Here is a 21,415-nt window from a genome sequence, read left to right as displayed (position 1 = left end):
ATTTAAAAGGCAAGATTAGGGATAAAACTTCACAGTTGAAAGTTAAAAAAATGTGTTTCTGTAGCTCTAAGTTTGATCTTTGTGCACTTTTTAGATTACTTTGGGTATTTTAATGTTTAATATCTGTAACAAGAGCAATAGGTTAAATTCACCAGAAAAACAAAACAAAAAACACTGATATTAAGTCCCTGCCTACCCTACTTCTGAGTTACTCACTGGTCCCTCTTTCAATTTTCCCCACTCGCAATGGTTTTATTCTTTATTCTGTTCTGTTATTATCATAGTCTAGAACAAAGTGACAAATCCGTTGGTGTATAATTTACTTAAAATAAATGGCACATATTTAAAGTGTGAAATTTGATGAGTTTTGACAACCTCATGAAGCCACCACCACAGTCAAGATACTAAACATTCCTGGGGTGCCTGGGTGGTTCAGTTAGTTAAGCATCTGCCTTGTGCTCAGGTCAAGATCTCAGGCTCCTGGGATCAAGTCCCGTGGTGGGCTCCCTTCTCAGCCAGGGGCGGGGGTATCTGCTTCTCCCTCTCCCTCTGCCCCTCCCTCCATTCATGTTCTCTCTCTCTAATAAATAAAATCTTTTTTTAAAAAAAAGATACTAAAGATTCCCATCACCCATAGATATTTCCTCTTGTTCCCTTGCTGTTCATCATTATCTTACTTCCAATCCCTAGACAGAAACTAATCTTTATTCAATCATTATAAATTGGTTTATGCCTTTCAGAGCTTATATAAGTGGGAACAAACAACATGTACTCTTTTGTGTCTGGCTTCTTTCATTCCACATCATAGTCTTGATATTCATTCATGTTCTGGCATGTTTTTAGTTAGTTCATCTTATTGCTCAGTAGTACATACACCATATTTTCTGGATCCATTTACCTATGGCACTTGGGTTGTTTGCAGTTTGGGGCTATTACAAATAAGGCTGTTGTTACATTTTTGTATAAGTCTTTATCTAAACCTATATTTTCACTCCTCTTGAATCAAAACTGGTCATATGGAAGTTATGTTTAACTTTTTAAGAAACTGCCAAACCATTTTCCAAAGTGGTTGCACCAATTTACATTCCTGCCCTCTGTGCGTTAGAATTTCAGTTGTTTCCCATCCTTATCAGTGCTTGGTATTTTCTTTCTTTATCATTTTAGCCATGTGAATGTCTGTGCAGTGGTAGTTCATTGTAGTTTTAATTTGTCTTTCCTTGATGGCTAATCATGTTGAACATTTAATATATACTGTGCAGCACATATTATCTTGTTAGCAGTTATTATAGAGGATAAAATTTAGTTCCATGAGCTTCTTGAAATGTATCAATTTCTTTTTGATTTCTCATAATTACTTTAAACTCAGCATACTATAAAATAGTAATTGTTCTCCTATTTAAAAACTGTTATTTGGATTTTATTTAAATGAGTGATTAAAGTGTTGCAAAAAGATAGTGAGTTCCATGATAAAAAATGTACCAAAAAGCATTCAGTTATTGTGCATATGAGAAATTATCTTATAATATGGTGGTTTTCAGATAGTTGATAGTTGAAACCTATATATTCCTTTTTTTTTTTTAATTTTATTTATTTGACAGAGAGAGAGGCAGTGAAAGAGGGAACAAGCAGGGAGTGGGAGAGGGAAAAGCAGGCTTCCTGCTGAGCAGGGAGCCTGATGTGGGGCTCCATTCCAGGATGCTGGGATCATGACCTGAGCTGAAGGCAGACACTTAACCAACTGAGTCACCCAGGTGCCCGAAACCCATATATTCTTTTTTTTTTAATAATACTTTGTTATTATATTATGTTAGTCACCATACAGTACATCCTTACTTTTTAATGTAGTGTTCCATGATTCATTATTTGCATGTAACACCCAGTGCTCCATGCAATACGTGCCCTCCTTAATACCCATCACGCCTATTCCAATCCCCTGCCCCCCTCCCCTCTGAAGCCCTCAGTTTGTTTCCCAGAGTCCATAGTCTCTCGTGGTTCATTCCCCCTTCTGCTTACCCCCCCCTTCATTCTTCCCTTCCTTCTCCTACCGATCTCCCTGCTATTTCTTATGTTCCATAAATGAGTGAAACCATATGATAATTGTCTTTCTCTGCTTGACTTACTTCACTTACCATAATCTCCTCCAGTGCTGTCCATGTTGCTGCAAATGTTGGGTAATCATTCTTTCTGATGGCTGAGTAATATTCCGTTGTATATATGGACCACATCTTCTTTATCCATTCATCTGTTGAAGGGCATCTCGGCTCCTTCCACAATTTAGCTTTTGTGGACAATGCTGCTATGAACATTGGGGTGCATATGGCCCTTCTCTTCACTATGTCTGTATCTTTGGGGTAAATACCCAGTAGTGCAATTGCTGGGTCACACGGTAGCTCTATTTTTAACTTTTTGAGGGACCCCCACACTGTTTTCCAAAGGGGCAGTACCAACTTGCATTCCCACCAACAGTGTAAGAGGATTCCCCTTTCTCCACATCCTCTCCAACATTTGTTGTTTCTTGCTTTGTCAATTTTTGCCATTCTAACTGGAATAAGGTGGTATCTCAGGGGGTTTTGATTTGAATTTCCCTGATGGCTAATGATTTTGAACATTTTTTCATGTGTCTGTTAGCCGTTTGTATGTCTTCATTGGAAAAGTGTCTGTTCATATCTTCTGCCCATTTTTTGATTTGATTATTTGTTTCTTGTGTATTGAGTTTGAGAATTTCTTTGTAGATCTTGAATACCAGTCTTTTATCTGTAGTGTCATTTTCAAATATCTTCTCCCATTCCATGGGCCGACTCTTAGTTTTTGGGTTTTTTTAAATTTTATTTATTTATTTGACAGAGATAGAGACAGCCAGCGAGAGAGGGAACACAAGCAGGGGGAGTGGGAGAGGAAGAAGCAGGCTCACAGCGGAGGAGCCTGATGTGGGGCTCGATCCCATAACGCCGGGATCACGCCCTGAGCCGAAGGCAGACGCTTAAACGCTGTGCCACCCAGGCGCCCCCAACTCTTAGTTTTTTGACTATTCCCTTGGCTGTGCAGAAGCTTTTTAACTTGATGAAGTCCCACAAGTCCATTTTTTTCTTTTGTTTCTCTTGCCTTTGGAGATGTGTCATGAAATAAGTTGCTGTGGCCAATGTCAAAGAGGTTGCAGCCTATGTTTTCTTCTATGATTTTGATGGATTCCTTTTCTCACATCGAGGTCTTTCACCCATTTGGAGTTTATCTTTGTGTATGGTGTGAGAGAGTGGTCAAGTTCCATTCCTTTGCATATAGCTTTCCAGTTTTCCCAGCACCATTTATTGAAGAGACTGTCTTTTTTCCACTGAATTTTTTTTCCTGCTTTGTCAATGATTAGTTGCCCAAAGAGCTGAGGGTCCATTTCTGGAGTCTCTATCCTGTTCCATTGGTCTGTGTGTCTGTTTTTGTGGCAGTACCATGCTGTCTTTGTGATCACAGCTTTGTAGCGTGGCTTGAAATCAGGCAACATGATGCCCCCAGCTTTGTTTTTCCTTTTCAGCAATTCCTTGGCGATTCGGGGCCTTTTCTGGTTCCACACAAATTTAAGGGCTGTTTGTTCCAGCTCTTTGAAAAATGTCATCAAAATACCAATGACATTTATTCTTTAGGAGATTTGTAGAAAAGACTTCCATACCACACAATTATTTTTCTGTCATTCACAGTAGTCTCCCTTTATCCATGGTTTCAGTTACTTGTGGTCAGTGGTCCAGAAGCAGATGATCCTCCTGATGTCAGAAGGTCAATAGTAGCCTAACAGTAAGTCACAACACCTTTGTCATTGACCTCACTTCATTTCACCACATAGGCATTTTATCATCTCACATCATCACAGGAAGGGTGAGTACAGTACAATAAGATATTTTAAGGGAGAGAAACAGACAACACATAACTTACAGTATATTGCAATAATGGTCCTGTTTTATTATTATTGTTAATCTTTTACTGTGCCCAATTTATAAACTAAACTTTATCATAGGTATACAGGTATAAGAAAAAACAGGATACATAGGGTTTGGTACTATCTGTAGTTTCTGTTATCCACTGGGGATCTTGGAATGTATCCCCCAGACAAGAGGGGCTATTGTATATATATTCTATAAATCTTAAATTAAAGTGAAATCAAAAGGAGAGATGAGCAGAAAAGCATATTTGAGTATTTCAAGGTAGTAAGTAATACAGTTCTACTATTCAGATTTTCCTGGAACTGTGGTAGGGGTGGACAGAGAGATAGATTTGGGAGTAGAGATAGATTTGGGAATTTTGAAAAAATTTAGGGGACAAATACTTTGCTATTGAAAGCATGGTTCTTGGACTAATAGCATTACTGTCTCCTGGGAAGTATTTGGGATACAGGATCTCAGCATCCTCTCCCTAACTCTACCACCTGGATCAGAATCAGTTTTATAGGATTCTCAGAGGATCCATATCCACGTTAAAGATTGAGCAGCACTGCAGTCAGCCACTTGTCCCTCTGTTCAGAATGTAAGAAAGTCATCACATTTAACTGTTGTCTCCCAAGCTTCAGTGATTAGGAAAAAATACAAACTAGACCTCAATCTTCCATCCCTACACGGCAGGTGATTTGTCTTCTTTTCTATGGATTTAAGAAAGGCCAAACACAGAAGTTACTGTGAATAGTGCATTTTCAATTCATTTCACCCTGGAGCAGCTGGCTTCCCTCGCCTCAACCTTACTTTGAAGCTCTGCATTTACACTTTGATGAATTAGCCATGTCACTTAGAGCTCATATCCAGAGTCCTCCCCAGATACCACTTCAAATGCCTGTTAATTTTGTTTCGATCTGGAATCCTAAGTTTTAATGTTTATTCACCCCAGCCCTTCTAGGTCAGCCTTCTCCTTATTCCCACCCACTTGTGTGATGTAGCTAGTCACTCTTAAGCTCTTTATTAACTTCCCTTGTTTTTGACTCTGGCCTCATTACCTCACAGGCCTTTACATTAAACTGCTAAAGCAGGGAATTGATGTCTTGCTCATTCCATACTGCATTACCTTCCTACATTGGTATTTGCTCTCCCTCCTCGACACTTCTCACCTCTATTTTGCCCTCTCAGCAATTCTTGCTACCTTGTGGCATGTTCCTTCTTCTGGGTCATTAACATATAAAGTGGGGAAAAAATGGCCTTGATATTGACCCATGTGGTTCTCTATTTCCCATTCTTCTAACTCCTAAATGGTTTTCCACACCCAAATGCTCTTTTCATAACAAATAATCCAATTCTCCTTCTACTTAAGTATAGTATAAGAGGGGTTGAACTCTGTTATTTTTAATGAAAAAAGCATGATTTAGCCATTCCTTTTGAGTTTAATGGAGTGCAACCCATAGAAGATTGTACTGGGTGGTCATTGTACTGGGTGGTCAGGACACCTAGCCAACATAACGGGAGAGGGGGCCAGGACAGAGTGAAAAGCCATGAATTGATTTGACTTCACTACTAGTAATGAAAAGTGTTTGTAAGGCGTACAAGAATATTCTAAAATGACCAGGGTAAGTCACTCTTGAGGAGGTTGGAAAGAGAGTTGGGTTCCTATTTTCCAAAAAAATAATTATCATGCTACTATTTCCAGGCCATTTACAAAGTTCGAACTGGTTAATCACAAAGTTTCATTGGATGTCTTTTGCCCTCTAGCAAATGGCATGTATAAGCAGTGCCAGAGAGAAATAGTATGTATGACTCTATCACCAAGGTAAGGGTACAGAAGTGCCTGAGAAAACTTCCAGACTAAGAGATGGTAAGAGGTAGAATTCAGGGGCCAAGCTGAAGTCAGTTATTGAAGCCAGAAGGGCATAGGTCTAAAACAATTCAAATCTTCTTGCCAATTGCCTACTCTGACAATAAACTCTAATGTTAGGATCAAATATTCTAGTCATACTTCATTTTCTTTGCTCTTATGTTTATTGTTTTCAGGGGTTATACACTTCTATATTCATGGAAGAATTATAAACTATGTTTTCACACAAGATGTAAATTTTGTGGAATCATGAGAACTGTGGAACTGAGTTATATGGAAGAAAGAGCAAGCCTGGTCAATTTAGGAGACTTTTTATTTGATCTCAATCTTAGAACGATCTTAAGAAGTAGGAGGAAGCAGAGGAGGAAAAGGAAAATTTTTAGCCTTCAAAGTGGAATTGCTGGGGCGCCTGGGTGGCACAGTGGTTAAGCGTCTGCCTTCGGCTCAGGGCGTGATCCCGGCGTTGTGGGATCGAGCCCCACATCAGGCTCCTCTGCTGGAAGCCTGCTTTCTTCCTCTCCCACTCCCCCTGCTTGTGTTCCCTCTCTCGCTGGCTGTCTCTATCTCTGTCAAATAAGTAAAATCTTTTAAAAAATGGAATGGCTATAGTTAATTTATATAACTGGTATAGCTTGCTACCCTGGACAATATGTGACTAGGCAAAATCCTTGGCATATATTCGGTTTAAAGAAAAATATTTATTTGGTTCCAGGAAGAAAACTTTTAATAAAGATTTATTTGCTTGTGCAGAAGTTCTGGCACTCACCCAATGTGGATAATAAGAAAATGTGGTATATGATTCAGGATACCCTGAACCTCCCTACCGGCTTTGGTGAATCCAGTTTCATGTTCCCCTAGGGTGCAGGAGTCTTTCAATTAGTTTCTGGATTTCTGACAAAATTTGTCCATGAATTGTTGTTGAATCAGTGTGTTTGTTGGGGGAAGGAGAGTCCAGGGCTTTCTGCTTTGCTATCTTGCAAGTGCCATCCACCTACAGATATTCTGCCAATATGAAGACACGCATTTGGTTTGAAATCTCTTAGTTATTAAATTTCTTCCCACATGAGTGTTTAAATGTGTACATGTTTATAGGTATATGGTTTATAACAACGTGTGCAGTGATAGACACACACAAAAAACTATGATTTATAGGCTTATCTTTTTGCCCAGGGTTTACCTAAAAGTATTCCTTTTGTAACTTGATTTATTACCTCAACACCATTGTGAAGACTGTTCCCTTCCCCCTCCAAATCTACACCCCATTTAAATCACACTCACATCAACGTTTTATACACAGTAGAATATTCAAGCAAAGATTCAGTCTGAGAATGCTATGCCTCACAGTAAATTGGGAATAAATTACCCATGTAGTTCATGCACATCGTGTGAGCATTAAACAAGGAAGCGAATTGATGGTAAAAAGGGAGCAACTGTGTATGCCTTAATGCTAAGTATATTCGATAGTATAACATGATGTTTGATTTTACTGGCCAGGAGACAATGCATATATTACAGAAGACTCTTCAATCAGAATTTTAATATCGCACATTCTACAGATGTCACTTCATAAAGTCAAACATTTATATCTTGAGTCTAGAAGGGCTGGCATTTAGAGCTATACCATCAAATGGAGGGCTGGAGTTACATATGTTCTCCGCATTGTCCTTGTACTTTTGTAAACAAAGCTATATATGAAATACGCATTGATGAAAGTACACGATACTTTCATAAAGCTTATTGACAGGAATTTTAATGCGGTATGCTACTACTTTGTGTTTTAGAAGGTTCATAAACTTCAGCAACTCCTGTACCAATGTGAGCAAATCACTAGAATAGCACACACCGATAAACTGATTGTATCTATCTATGTGTTCATACCCTTGTGAGACCTGGCTAAGTAACCTGAGTGTCAATATTTTTCTAATTATAAAAAGAAATGTATGATGTAACATTTAAGCTTTGCATTTCTCACCCACTTTTAAAAAAGAAATGCCAGGCTGTGTGAAGCTCTGATCTGGAGTCTGTGCTTTCAAAGATGACAAATTTGGAGGATACACAATGCCGGTAACCTTCCTCAGAAGCATTAGAGGTGGTTGGGTGCCACAGCTAACACTGGCAGACTTGATGAAGCGGACTGTGCTTTCCTGCCACTGCTCCTGCCAGAGAAGGAAAGAGCATTTGATTCTCTTCCACTAGGACAGTTACCTGGACCAGAACAGTTACCTGGTGGCAGATATGTATTCCTCAAACAACGAAATATTTTGCTGATTTCTCATTTCTTGATCGTTTGTACTCCTGGGCTGTCTTCTCAGCAATGTAAGTTTTCTCATGCATAACCATCAAGTGCCCATGACATAATACTTTGGACAAATTAAAATGCTGTCATAATGGTGTTGATAAATTTGTCCTGTATCCAACACATATCTCCATGAATTTCACACCGATTCATAAGAAGCCATAGTAGTGTGACAGGTTGTGGGGGAAAACGTGCCCAGCATTCTCCAGAGTGACATCAGTAGTAAATAAAATGAGTCCAACTCCCTTAGTACAGTTCCTAGAATATATATAGGGCCCAGTAAATATTAGTTTCTGCTCCCCTCTCTTGTTTTCTTTCTTAAACGTTTGAAGCGTTGGTTTTCAATGTATAATATTTATTCTGCTCATTGAAAGAAGAGGTTAAAGCAGCTTACAAAGGTGAGAATGATACCTCCTGAATTTTCACCTCTTCGCCTGTGGCAGTACTTTCCAGCTATGTCTTACACGGTGTGTACACTGGTGCCTTCAGGCCAGGAAGAGGGTCAGCACAGATGAAAGCCCCCCTGTACCCATCGCTCCTTTGCCAACATTGTGTCAGAATCAAGCAAAATGAATTAGGTGACAAACTATAACTGTTATAGAATTAAGCTTTCAGTAAGATGGAGGTACAATAAAATCTCAAGCTATTATATGTAATTATTCTTTTTGGATTTTTCTCCCTTTGATTGTTGTTCTCTGTCTTCTCCAATTTCTGGTATAAAAAGATGGTCTGAGATTCTTTCCCTCACGGAAGGCGACCTTGCTCTGAGAAGGCCTAGAATGGGAAAAGGCAAGAGGGACAGATTCTGTTTCTCCCTTAGATTAATTTTTCCTAGACTTCTGTCTTTTCCCTTGGCGTGGAAAATCCAGGGGGGGGGAATATTAGGGTGTTAGCCTAAGGAGAAGAGGCCAGTGGGTCTGCTATATTTACTGCCCCCCAAAATGTATTAAACTGCACAATTTAGCTTTGCTTGTAGTCTAAGTAAAATGATTCCTTATTATTCCATAAAATCCAATCTAGTTCATCATATATATGCCAAGAAAAAGCATGCCTTTGCATGGTACTGTTTGTATAATTTCTTATTACATTGTGCCAAGCATAGGTCTAAGGTAAATCATGGGCTAGGGGATTTTTTTCTTTGCAGCAATGAATAGAACAGCACAGAAACTGTTCTTTGGAACAAAGGCTTTCTGTGTGTGCTGCTGCAGGCCTCTTTGCTTTCCAGTGTGTATATCACTAGGTGAGGGGAGTACTGGTTGAAACATGCCTGAACCAATGGTTATTTCTCATGTGTCTGTATTTAAGAGCTCGCCCTGGAGTGGATCCCCCTCCTGTATCCAGAGTTTCTCCATGCCTTGACTGATTCTGTTGCCTCGCAGAAGTTTGAAAGAATACCCTCTTTTGAAATAGTTTTTTTTTTAAAGGAACATTTATTGAGAATTTTCTTATTACAGAAGTTGTGCACATTAATTTAAAAAAACAAAACACTCAGATAAGAAAACTAAAAATAAAAAATCATCTTTGTATCACCCAGGATATTTTTCTAGTCAAATGCAAAGTGGATTGTAGTTACTGGTTTTTATTGTTTGTTTAATAGAAGAGGATTAGGCATGTATTTCATGCTATGGTGTCTATGAATATGCCAGGGAATTTATCGGTATTTGGACATGACCCATAATATATAACCGATAGTCTGTATCAAGTCATATTAAAAGAGAAGCCTATGACATTGAACCTTAAATGATAATTTAACTCAGAATCTAATTATATGAATTGTTTAAAAAATAAAGTTTAATTTGGGGAATCATATCTTGACAAAATATACCTTGATAGAAAATAACTCTTATGAGCGATGCCCACAATAGCCATACTGTGGAAAAAGCTGAGATGTCCATGGACAGATGAATGGATAACGAAGATGTGGTGTATACATACAATGGAATATTATTCAGCCATTAGAAAATATGAATACTTACCATTTACATAGACGTGGATGGAGCTGGAGGGTATTATGCAAGTAAAATAAGTCAATCCGAGTAAGGCAATTATCATATGGTTTCACTCGTATGTGGAGCGTAATAAACAGCTCAGAGGATCATAGGGGAAAGGAGAGAAAACAGAATGGGAAGTCATCAGAGGGGGAGAAAGACCATGAGAGCCTCTTAACTGTAGGAAACAAACTGAGGGTTACTAGAGGCGAGGTCGGTGGGGAGATAGGGTAATTGGGTGATGGACATTAAGGAGGGCACGTGATGTAATGAGCACTGGGTATTATATAAAACTGATAAATTATTGAACACTATATCTGAAACTAATGGTGTACTTTAAGTTGGTTAATTGAATTTAAATTTAAAAAATTTCACAAAGAAAAGAGAGGAAAGAAGTCTTCTAATGAAATCATTTTTAATTCCTACGGGATTGCCAACATGACTATTGAGATGATGGGAACACAATCACATACACCGTACAAACATACACAAGCGCACTCTAGATAAGTGAAGCACAGAGACAAGCTAATCATCCAGATTTCAGAGACAGTGGAACACCTGGAAACACTGCCTAAAATTTTGTATATGGCCTCAGATATTTTTAAAACTTAAAATATAATTTACATATAATAAAATATATAGTAGATATAGTATATAGCATATTGTGTATATATCTACATATATTGTGTATACATGTATATATCACATATACTGTGTATATATGTATATATGTATAAACACACACACATATAATTTTTTTTGGTATGTTATGCTGTTTTGACATATTAAAAAAACCTTTCTGGCTGGAAAGACGTGGCCCCCCCTGGGTCTAGTCATTCTTGAGATAGCAAAGGGCCCAGCCAGGGACATGCTTTTGATAGGCAGACAAATCAGTCCCAGATTGATTGGCCTGTACAACCCAGGAGGCAATGTTCTTCTGAATTAATCACCCCAAGGCCAGGTGTCAGGCAACTAGGGACCACCTCAATAGCCCAGAACGAGGTAATCCTAAACTGTTCACACTGCCCTGCCTTGTCTTTCCCACAAAACCCCCAGTAAGGTCTGTACCATAAACCTTCTTGCTCCTGTCTTCTGCCTCCTGACCATCGAAACATTTTTCCTAGTGGCCCTGCATAGTGTGTCTAGGACCTGTGAGTATATTAAACTTTGTTTATTGCTTAGCCTTCCCTCTATCTCCTCTCGTGGCTGTACCTGATTGACCATCTCATAAAATAATACAAAACACAGAGATATTAAGGATATAATTTCTTCAGCTTTATAAACACATAAACCATCTATTCCATACCACAATCAAGAATAGAATATTTCCATCATTCTTTATGCCTTCTGACAATCAGCTCTACTCCCCCATTTTCAAAGCAACCATTGATCTGATTTCCAACACCAAGGGTGTGTTTTCCCTTTTCTAAACGTCATATAAATTGAGTTACTCTTTTGTGCCTGGATTGTTTCACTCAACATGTTGTTTTTGAAATTCATCTTAGCTCTGTGTGTAAAAACAATTTCCTTTCTTTTTTATTACTGATTATATTATTGTGTGTTTAGTATTCTCTCATTGATGGACTCCTAGGTTATTTTCAGTATTTGACACTTATAAAAAAATGCTACTGTAGACATTTGTTTACATGTTTCTGTGAACATGTTTTCCTCTTAAATATCTAGAAATGGAATACCTGGGTCATGGGGGAGATAAATGCATCAGTTTTTAAGAAACTCCTAAACAATTTTCCAAATTAGTTGTACTGTTTTATACTCCTCTCTGTAGTGTATGAGGTTCTGGCTGTTTCACAACCTCTCCAACATTCGGTGTTGGCACTCTTTCCATAATAGGTAATGACATTCTTTTTCTTGACAGTTCTAATGAATGCATAGTGGTATCTTCCTGTCATTTTGTTTTGCCCGTTATTTTGTCATTTTATTATTGAGTTGGAAGAGTTACTTATATATTCTGGACATACAACCTTTGTGAACTGTATGTGTTGGTAAGATTTTCTTCCAGTATATGTATTGCCTATTTATTGTACAAAAATATTTTTTTAATTTAAATAATTTTATTAAGATATATTTAACATGTATTTGTACAATTCTGTGCATTTTGACAAATACACATACTCATGTAACCACTATCGTAATCAAAGTATAGAATATTTTATTACCCCAAAAAGGTCCTTTATGCCCTTCTAGAGTCATTCATCTTTTCAATCTTAATCTCTAGGCAATCAGTGATCTACTTTCTGTCATTGTAGATTAGTTTTGAAAATTCTAAAATTTCATGTAAATGGAATCACACAGTCTTTTATGTCTGGCTTCTTTTGTTCGGTGTATGTTAATTGCATTGTATCATTGGTTCTTTCTTTTTATTGCTGAATGATAATTCTGTTGCATGGATATATGATGATTTGTATATCCATTTATCTGTAATGGGTATTTTGTCTGTTTCCAGACTGGGACTATTTATTATAAATAGAGGTGGTGTGAACATTCATATGTAATTCTTTTTTGTGTGTATATGCATTTTTATTTCCCTTAAGTAAATATGAGGAGTAGAATTACTAGATCAAATGGTAGATCCTTTTATATACTTATAATAGCTATTATAAAGTATCTGTCTGATAATTTAAATATCTAGACCATTTCTGGATCTGGTTTTATTGACTATTTCCTCTTTTGTTGTGGATCACATCTTCTTACTTTTTCTCATGTCTTGTAATCTTTGAACCAATGCCAGGTATTGTGTATTAAAAAAGCAGTAAAAACTATGGTAAATAATATTTACATTCTGAAAGAATACACCTCTTCTCTGTTAAGCAATGAGTGTAGGAAATTGTTTCAAGCTGGTCTGTGATCAAACTGGGCTTGGGATTTATTGATGCTAGTGGTAGATTCACCACAGATACCATATGAATTGAAGGTGGGATCAGAATCATCTCTTCAGCAGGGCTTAAACTTTGATCACCAGGAGAGTTTATATCAGTTGTCATAGCCTCATCTCAGATATCAACCTACCCCACTCACTAGTGCTTCATGGGTATCTCAGGTTTCCTGCTCAGTCTCCAGCCACAATGCCAGTTGCTCCCTGGCACTCAGTATAAGGTTCTAAGTACTTGTGGTGTTTCTCTCAGTTCTTTGTTCTTGCCTTACATGTCAGTAGGCCCTTAGTATCTGTTCCTCTGGGGATCCCTCTCAGGTTTCCTGCCCAGCTCCATTCAAGTGGTGAATGACCATCATCTGGTCTGTGAGCTGGATTGCTTGTAGGGTTTCTCTCCATTCTCTCCCCATCTCAGACTTCTGCTGACCCCGTTCTCCTATACCTAAGAATAACTAACAGCTATTACTTTAAAAAGAACAACTAAAAATTGATGATTGGTTAGAAGACATCTAAATAAATTATAGTATATAGAAATACAGCTCTAAAGCAGAATGAGGAAGATCTTTACTGAAATGGAAATAAGTTTATGTCATACTGTCAATTCTTAAAGCTAGGTTTCTGAAAAAAGTATTTATTGAATGGCTACTAAGTGCTGGTGAATATTCTAAGTGTAGTTATAAGGTGACTAAAAAAGAGTTTTTTCCCCTAAAAGAGCTTACATTTTTACGTATGCATAAAATATACAGACGTACACAGTGTCTATATCTAGCTGTGATGCACACACTTCATGTATACATGTCTGTATAATTTATGCATACATGTGCGTAAGGGTGTGCAAGTATATATATGCAAACATACATGTTTGTGTGTGTGTATGTGTATCTGTGTATTACTAATAAAATGTACAGAAAGGTCTAACTAAACAGGTAATCAATCAACTGTCAGCTTTAGTTACCTTTGAGGAAAGTACTAGGGTTGGGGGTGGGTGAAGAGAGGCTAGTTTTAGTTTATATTTTAAGTATTCCAGTATTAGCAGAATTTGTTGATTAGTAATGTCATTTCGAAAGTGAATGAAACAATGATGAAGACCTTACATTTTATGAATATAAATATGGCTAAATGTAGCTATATAAAGCCCCAAATAAGTTGCAAAAATTATAAACAACATCAGACTTGACTTTTTATTCATAAAAGTTATGCTAAAATACAAAATAAAACAAAAAGAAGGCAGACATAGTTGGGCTGCTTTGAACAGATGGTGTGATTGTAAAGGTAGGTGAAAATGCACAATTATTTAGCTCCCAGTTTGCTTCTGACTTTTCTGTCAAGGAGAATAATTTCCTTACTTTGAGGGTAAAACAAAGATTTGGAATAAAGGAACTTAAGCTCAAGTTAAGAGAAAAGATAAGAGAGCCCCTTGTTGCATTGAGTTTGTCACCTACTCTGGGAAACCGAGGTCACAGGGAACCAAAATGATGTGAAATGATCATTAAAATTGAAGAAGTATTCAAAAACATAATGAGAAGAATTAAAACATTTAAAAAAAAGGAAAAGAAAAAGCTCAAACATGTAAAAGTTAGGGAAAAGGCAGAGCTGGTAAGAATGGAAAAATGAAATTGAAATTAACATGCAGCAGAATTTTTAAATGTGTCCTTATGGCTGACTTTTGGAATTTAAGTAAGTTGGTCAGAAACCAGCAGTGGTTTACTAAGCTAAGGATAACAACCTTCTAAAAAATTTACACATTTTCTCTAAAAAGTATAGCTGACTTCATTATGAGAGATACAGGCTTAGAGTGAAAAATGCTGTTTGATTTAAACTTACTGGATTTAAAATATAAAGGCCCATTTAATCCCAGTAGGATTAAACAACTAAGATTTGGGTGCCATAACATACCAGACTATGGGTTTAAAACTTTTTAAAATATAGGATAAACTAGACAACAAATGACTAAACATCACTGACTATCGTCAAACCCGAGTATTAGAGATAGTAAAATATTGAATAACAATCTCAAAAATGAAAATGTCAGTTCCCTGATAACAAGCTTGATAGGCTGAGGAGTCCCCTAAAATATGAATGACCTGTGAAGTGCATACATTATTTTATATCTATATTTTATTCTGCACTAGAGATTAATAAGAGCCTTGAAGTTTAACCTAAGATTTTACTTAAATATTTCATTAGAAAGATGATTTCCACACCAAATAGTAGGCAATTGTGTAAAACTTTGATACAGATTTTTGAGCTCTTAGAGATAAATATGTCAGAAAAACAGCTATCAGGAACAGGAATAATCATTTCAATAATAACCTTTACTCTTACTGGGATAGTAGGATAAAATTAGATTACCCATTCTCTATAACATTCTATAGAAAATTGAACTGTTGTGATCTGCTATTACTAGTGATCAGACTTCATTAATATAAGCACTTGAGAATTTGTGTCTCTTGCATTATTAAAAAAAATGAGATTTTGAGTGTAAGTCCCTATCAATTAGCTGAGTAACCTTGAGAAAACAATCATTTTTTTTCCCCCTGAGTTTCATTTTACTCTTGTCGCTCTACCAAACTTGAAGGAGATTAATGAATTTTAGAAATTAAAGAATTAAAGAATTTAGAAATTAAAATTTCTAGATAAAATATGAACACAATAAATAATAGAGTTTCTCCCCCTTCCTTCTCTTCCTTCTTTCCCTCTGTTCTTTGGCTGTAAGAAATAAAGAGAGAAAAGAAAAGAAAAAAGAAAAGGAAAGAAAAGGAAAGAAGAAAGAAAGAAAGAAAGAAAGAAAGAAAGAAAGAAAGAAAGAAAGAAAGAAAAAGAAAAAAGAAAGGAAGGGAGTGAGGGGAGGGGAGAGGAGAGGAGGGGAGGGGAGGGGAGGGAAGAAAAAATGGCTAATGTTGGCAGCCTCAAGATGGCCTCCAGTGATCCCACCTCCTAGTATTTGCACCTTGTGTAATCTTCTTGTATAAATTGAGAAGGATCTGAGATTTTATCTTACTTGCGGATTAGCTTGCCAAAATCTCATGGATGCTTGCAGAAGACTTGAGACTCCCAGGTAAGAGATAAAAGATGGTGTATTGCTTACAGCAATAGCATGAGATAGAGTAATATAATTTGTGTACCTATTCCCTAAGATTCAATTCCTCCATGATGACATCTCTACCTGCAGCAGATTGTGTTAAATGAGAGTAACCCTAACATTAAGAAAAACAGATCTTGTAGGAAATGCAACTGATTTCTGAGCATTGATTTTGTATCCTGACACATTACTGAATTGTTCTATAAATTCTAGTAATTTGGGGGTGGGGTTTTTTGGTTTTTCCACATAGAGTGTCATGTCATCTGCGAAGAGAGACAGTTTGATTTCTTCTTGGCCGATTTGAATACCTTTTATTCCTTTTTGTTTGATTGCTGTTGCAAGGACTTCTAGTACTATGTTGAACAATAATGGTGAGAGTGGACATCCGTGTCGTGTTCCTGATCTTAAGGGAAAGGCTCTCAGCTTTTCCCCATTGAGAATGATATTCGCTGTATGCTCTTCATAGATGGTTTTTATAAAACTGAGGAATGTACCCTCTATCCCCACACTCTGAAGGGTTTTAATCAGGAAATGATGCTGTATTTTGTCAAATGCATTTTCTGCATCAATTGAGAGGATCATATGGTTCTTGACTCTTTTCTTGTTGATGTGATCTATCACACTGATCGATGTGAATGTTGAACCACTCTTCTATCCCAGGGATGAATCCCACTTGGTCTTGATGCATAATCCTTTTAATGTATTGTTGGATCCTATTAGCTAGGATCTTGTTGAGAATTTTGGCACCCATATTCATCAGGGATATCGGTCTGTAATTCTCCTTTTTGATGGGGTCTTTGCCTGGTTTGGGGATCAAGATAATATTGACCTCATAGAATGAGTTTGGTAGCTTTCCTTCTGTTTCTATTTTTTGAAACAGCTTCAGGACAATAGGTTTTATTTCGTCTTTGAATGTTTGGCAGAATTCCCTGGGGAACCTGTCAGGCCCTGGACTCTTGTTTTTTGGGGGAGGTTTTTGATCACTGCTTCAGTCTCTTCATAATTAATCGGTCTATTTAGATAATCAATTTCTTCCTGTTTCAGACTTGGTAGTTTATAGGTTTCCAGGAAGGCATCCATTTCTTCCAGGTTGTTTAATTTATTGGCATATAGTTGTTGATAATAGTTTCTAATGATTGTTTCTAATTCCTTGATGTTAGTCGTGATCTCTCCCTTTTCATTCATAATTTTACTAATGTGGGTCCTTTCTCTATTCTGTTGAATAAGTCTGGCCAGTGGCTTATTGATCTTATTTGCATTTCTATACACAAGCAATGAGACTGAAGAGAGAAATTAGGTGATCGATTCCATTTACAATAGCACCAAAAATCATACGATGTCTGGGAATTAACATAACCAGAGAGTTAAAGGATCTATATTCTAGAAATTACAGATCACTCCTGAAAAACATTGAAGAAGACACAAAAAGATAGAAAAACATTCCATGCTCATGGATCGGAAGAATAAACATAGTTTAAATGTCTATGCTACCCAGAGCAATCTACACTTTCAATGCCATCCCGATCAAAATACCAATGACATATTTCAAAGAGCTGGAACAAACAGCCCTTAAATTTGTGTGGAACCAGAAAGGACCCCAAATCACCAAGGAAATGTTGAAGAGGAAAAATGAAACTGGAGGTATCACATTGCCGGATTTCAAGTTAAACTACAAAGCTGTGATCACAAAGACAGCATGGTACTGGCACAAAAACAGACACATAGACCAATGGAACAGGATAGAGACTCCAGAAATGGACCCTCAGCTCTTTGGGAAACTAATCTTTGACAAAGCAGGAAAAAACATTCAGTGGAAAAAAGACAGTCTCTTCAATAAATGGTGCTGGAAAAACTGGAAAGCTATATGCAAAAGAATGAAACTTGACCACTCTCTCACACCATACACAAAGATAAACTCCAAATGGATGAAAGACCTCGATGTGAGACAGGAATCCATCAAAATCATAGAGGAGAACATAGGCTGTAACCTCTTTGACATCAGCCACAGCAACTTTTTTCATGACACATCTCCAAAGGCAAGAGAAACAAAAGAAAAAATGAACTTGTGGGACTTCATCAAGATAAAAAGCTTCTTCTTCTTTTATTTTTTTTAAAGATTCCATTTATTTATTTGACAGAGGGATAGCCAGTGAGAGAGGGAACATAAGCAGGGGGAGTGGGCGAGGAAGAAGTGGGCTTCTAGCCAGAAGAGCCTGATGTGGGGCTCAATCCCAGAACACTGGGATCATGCCCTGAACTGAAGGCAGATGTTTAACAACTGAGCCACCCAGGCACCCCAAGATTAAAAGCTTCTGCACAGCCAAGGGAACAGTCAAAAAAACTAAGAGGTAGCACACAGAATGGGAGAAGATATTTGCAAATGACACTACAGATAAAAGACTGGTATCCAAGATCTATAAAGAACTTCTCAAACTCAATACACTAGAAACAAATAATCAAATCAAAAAATGGGCAGAAGATATGAACAGACACTTCTCCAATAAAGATATACAAATGAATAACAGACACATGAAAAAATGTTCAAAATCATTAGCCATCAGGGAAATTCAGATCAAAACCATCCTGAAATACCACCTTACACCAGATAGAATGGCAAAAATTGACAAAGCAAGAAACAACAAATGTTGGAAAGGATGTGAAGAAAGGGGAACCCTCTTACACTGTTGGTGGGAATGCAAGTTGGTACAGCCACTTTGGAAAACAGTGTGGGGGTCCCTCAAAAGTTAAAAATAGAGTTACCATGTGACCCAGCAATTGCACTATTGGGTATTTACCCCAAAGGTACGGACGTAGTGAAGAAAAGGGCCATATGCACCCCAATGTTCATAGCAGCATTGTCCACAAAAGCTAAATTGTGGAAGGAGCCGAGATGCCCTTCAACAGATGAATGGATTAAGGACATGTGGTCTGTATATATGATGGAATATTACTCAGCCATCAGAAAGAATGATTACCCAACATTTGCAGCAACATGGACGGCACTGGAGGAGATTATGCTAAGTGAATTAAGTCAAGCAGAGAAAGACAGTTATCATATGGTTTCACTCATTTATGGAACATAAGAAATAGCAGGGAGATCGGTAGGAGAAGGAAGGGAAGAATGAAGGGGGGGTAAGCAGAAGGGGGAATGAACCTCGAGAGACTATGGACTCTGGGAAACAAATTGAGGGCTTCAGAGGAGAGAGGCGGGGATTGCGATAGGCCGGTGATGGGTATTAAAGAGGGCACATATTTCATGGAGCACTGAGTGTTATACACAAGCAATAAATCATGGAACCCTACATCAAAAACTAAGGATGTACTGTATGGTGACTAACATAACATAATAAAAAATTTAAAAAAAAAAAAAGAAAAAAGAAAAACAGATCTTTCATAATTGCCATTAAGCCTGCATAAACTTTGCCCCTGAAGGTGATATTGTCTTTACCGGATGGAACAAACTTGCCCTCTGCTCTGGAGGCAGACACTATATCCTCCAAGACTGTTTACTCTACAGACATATTTGAAGAGACCACCCAGAGAAGTACAGAAATGTGAGACATCTATCCACAAAGAATTGTCTCCAGGATCCCTTCTTCTTGAGTATGGGTTGGACTTGTTTCTCTTTTAAAAAATGGCATAAGGCGGAAATGATCAGATGTCTCTTTCAAGATTAAGATATACTGCAGTTTCTGTCCTCAGTGATCTCTCTCACTATCTCTTGGTTTACTCACCCTGGGAGAAGCCACGTGTCCTGTCTTGAGGCAGCCCTATAGAGAGACCAACATGGCAAGGAACAAAAACCACATCAATGAGCTTAGAAGTGGAGCCCCCACCAGTTGAACCTTCAGATGAAATGGTTGTACTGATGACAGCTTCAAGAGACCTTGAAATGAAGATATCCATTTAAGTCACATCCAGCTTTCTGACCCACAGAAACTGTGAGATAATGAATGTTGATTGTTTTAAGCCATTAAATGCCACGGTAGTTTATTATGGAGCAAAAGATAGCTAATACCCAGGTAACTGCTCATAATTATTATTAACCCTGTAATTTGCAACAAAGCACTTTCACTTTGATTACCAGTGAAGCCGAAATGTTTTTCATGTTTTCAGCAATCTGCATTTCTTCTGTGGTTTGTTTCTTTACCCATGCTATAAGCAGTAGAATTTCCTTATGTATTAGTACGTCTTTCTATATAGAGAGAATTAAATACTTTTTGCTTCATTTCTTGAGAAATTTATCATGTATATGTTTTTTCAAATACAGATATATTAATTTTATGTAGACAAAACTTTTTATTTGTTTGTATCTTTTTTTCATTTCTTTCATGGACTAGAGATTACTTTCCTTTTCAGTTGATTAAAAAAGTAGAAAGAAAATTCTAAGACATTAACAACACAGGAAATCAGCCAATTTATTTTGTGTTCATTCAAAAAATATAATACTATAAATAGTTTAATTTAATTTGTAACATAATTGCATATTTATTTGTAAAACTTCTGTAGTAGGGTTAAGGCCTTTCCTTCGAGACTGAGTCTGCTGAATGGGCTTATTCATTGTCTTTCTTGCATAAACCACAGCCAGTTGTGTTTTCTTTGATTCCCATTCTTGTTTCTTGATAGAGAAAAGGGAATCTAAAAAAAATTCTGAAGTAGCCACGTGTAGATTCACAGGTCTTTAAAACACCCCCCAATATTTTATAGCTGTCTTGATCAAAAGTTTGTTCTAGCTACTTTGTACTTGGTACAAATCATTGACCTTAATTTTATATATAGTGTAAGTCTCCTTTGCATTTATATTTCATTATGATAAGAAATAAACTGCCATGCACAAATTTAAGAATAAATACAACAAATTGTTGATAAACATATAACCTCAGTGATAAAAAGGAAAAGAGAGTTCTAAAAAATATTTTGTCAGTTGTAAGAATTCAGTAAGCTGGTTACATAAAAATTAATTAAAAGATCTGAATATATTAGTGTTAATTTTTAGTGGATAGTACATTATATATGATTCTTCCATCCTTCAGAATTTTAAAGTCAACATTGTTATTATCTAACTTTTTATATTAATTCTATATATCAGTCTGTCACCAACTTTTTTTCTTTATCTTCAAAATAGCTTTTAGTGTGTGAACATATTTTATTGCTCTTGTTGCTCCAATACCCTCAGTGATACAAGCCACCATCATCTTTTCCCAGGATTATTACAACAGCCTGTGACTAACTTTTTAGTCAAGCAATAGAGGCATCATTGTTAAACATGTCAAAATATGTCATTTCTCTACTCAAAACCTCTTCATATACCTTAGAGTAAGTCTCTCTAAGAATCTACATTATTTGACATTGCATCCACTCCACTTACCTCTTGACCTTATCTC

This window comes from Ailuropoda melanoleuca, chromosome 13 (genome assembly GCF_002007445.2).
Source record: "Ailuropoda melanoleuca isolate Jingjing chromosome 13, ASM200744v2, whole genome shotgun sequence".
Lineage (NCBI taxonomy): Eukaryota > Metazoa > Chordata > Mammalia > Carnivora > Ursidae > Ailuropoda > Ailuropoda melanoleuca.
The sequence above is the reverse complement of the archived record's forward strand: the minus strand, read 5'-3'. Positions refer to the sequence as shown.